General features: G+C 51.5%; 1 protein-coding gene across 3 annotated transcripts in view; it reads left to right on the plus strand.

Annotated features, from left to right (window-relative positions):
* Positions 1-1,608: 1,608 nt before the first annotated feature.
* NEK3 (NIMA related kinase 3) overlaps positions 1,609-2,123 on the plus strand; it is a 31,931-nt gene continuing 31,416 nt past the window's right edge. For 2 of the 3 annotated variants that reach the window (XM_073342935.1, XM_073342952.1), the window contains exon 1: positions 1,609-1,690. The gene's annotated coding sequence lies outside the window, so the exon portion shown is untranslated. Of the gene's footprint in view, positions 1,691-1,728; positions 1,988-2,123 lie in introns of those variants that run through there. The other variant, XM_073342945.1, reaches the window with a different exon arrangement.

Consider the following 2,123-nt stretch of genomic DNA (forward strand, 5'->3'; position numbering starts at 1 on the left):
CCAGACTCCAGCGAGAAACTGCTGAATTGGAATTCATTTGCAAATTGGATACTATTAATTTAGGCTTAAATAGAGACTGGGAGTGGCTAAGTCATTATGCAAGGTAGCCTGTTTCCTCTTGTTTTTTCCTACCCCCCCCCCCCAGATGTTCTGGTTTAACTTGGATTTAAACCTGGAGAATGGTCAGTTTAGATGAGCTATTACCAGCAGGAGAGTGAGTTTGTGTGTGTATGGGGGTGGGGGGGATGTGAGAAAACCTTGATCTATGCAGGAAATAGCCCGACTTGATTATGTAAAGAGTTGTCACTTTGGATGGGCTAGCACCAACAGGAGAGTAAATTTGTGTGGGGGGGTGGAGGGTGAGAAAACCTGGATTTGTGCTGGAAATGGCCCACCTGTTGATCACTTTAGATAAGCTATTACCAGCAGGACAGTGGGGTGGGAGGAGGTATTGTTTCATGATTTCTGTGTGTATATAAAGTCTGCTGCAGTTTCCACGGTAAACATCTGATGAAGTGAGCTGTAGCTCACGAAAGCTCATGCTCAAATAAATTGGTTAGTCTCTAAGGTGCCACAAGTACTCCTTTTCTTTTTGCGAATACAGACTAACACGGCTGTTCCTCTGAAACCTCTCCTTACAGTGTGTATGGTAACACCCATTGTTTCATGTTCTCTGTGTATATAAATCTCCCCACTGTATTGTCCACTGTATGCATCCCACGAAGTGAGCTGTAGCTCACGAAAGCTTATGCTCAAACAATTTGGTTAGTCTCTAAGGTGCCACAAGTCCTCCTTTTTCTTTTTGCGAATACAGACTAACACGGCTGCTACTCTGAAATCGAACAGTAGGTGCCGCTGATGTCCCCTTGCATGATCGGGGGCGGACGTTAGACATCCCCCTTCCCCTGGCTGCTCGCTTGGGTGCAAGCCCCAGCCCTAGATACAAAAGAGCATCTGCAATAATAACCCTACCCCCCACCCAGATGTTCTGGTTTAACTTGGATTTAAACTTGAAGAGTGGTCACTTTGGATGAGCTATTACCAGCAGGAGAGTGAGTTTGTGTGTGTATGGGGGTGGAGGGGATGTGAGAAAACCTGGATTTGTGCAGGAAATGGCCCAACTTGATTGTCATGCACATTGTGTAAAGAGTTGTCACTTTGGATGGGCTATCACCAGCAGGAGAGTGAATTTGTGTGGGGGGGGTGGAGGGTGAGAAAACCTGGATTTGTGCTGGAAATGGCCCAACTTGATGATCACTTTAGATAAGCTATTACCAGCAGGACAGTGGGGTGGGAGGAGGTATTGGTTCATATTCTCTGTGTGTATATAAAGTCTGCTGCAGTTTCCACGATATGCATCTGATGAAGTGAGCTGTAGCTCACGAAAGCTTATGCTCTAATAAACCGGTTAGTCTCTAAGGTGCCACTAGTACTCCTTTTCTTTTTGCGAATACAGACTAACACGGCTGTTACTCTGAAACCTCCCACGTGGCTTCCTTGGATGGCTTTTGTCCGCTAACCATAGAGATGACCCCATCAGTGTCCCACGCCGGTCTCACGACAGAGAGGAGGGGCGGGGCCTGGCTCGGAGCTGGTGCTTGAGCGAGGCGGTCGGGCTGGGCCGCGCGGGAGGCGGGGTCTGCGGCAGCCGCCGGCTGGGGGAGCTGCGGCGGGGAGCGGCTCCAGCACGGTACGGAGCCCGGGGGGGGCCGCGCCCGGGGACGGAGAAAAGGCGGGGGCGGGCCCGCCCTATGGCGTGGGGGCCGCTCTCCCCAGCCCCGGGAGAGGCTGCTGCGGTAGTGCCGTGCCTTGGCCGCCCGGGGAGTGACACGGCTGCAAGAGCAGCTAACCCTGATGAACTCCACGGGTGCACACGCTTAGCCTGGATTCCATTAGGAGTGCTTTGTTGTGGACTAGGATGAGGCGAATCCGGAAGAGGGCACTCAGTCCGGAATCAGAGCATCCACACACGGAGTTACCAGGAATGGTTAAGCTGCTTTAAATTCATACCCTGCTAATTTTCTTGCATAGCCCAGGTCCAAATCTAGCCAGCCAGGGCGCAGATCCCCCTTGCTGTGTAGCTCAGGGTGGCTCCTCTCCACCGAGGCTTTCACAGACCTGCT

Source organism: Lepidochelys kempii, chromosome 1, assembly GCF_965140265.1.
Source record: "Lepidochelys kempii isolate rLepKem1 chromosome 1, rLepKem1.hap2, whole genome shotgun sequence".
In the NCBI taxonomy this organism is placed as follows: Eukaryota; Metazoa; Chordata; order Testudines; family Cheloniidae; genus Lepidochelys; species Lepidochelys kempii.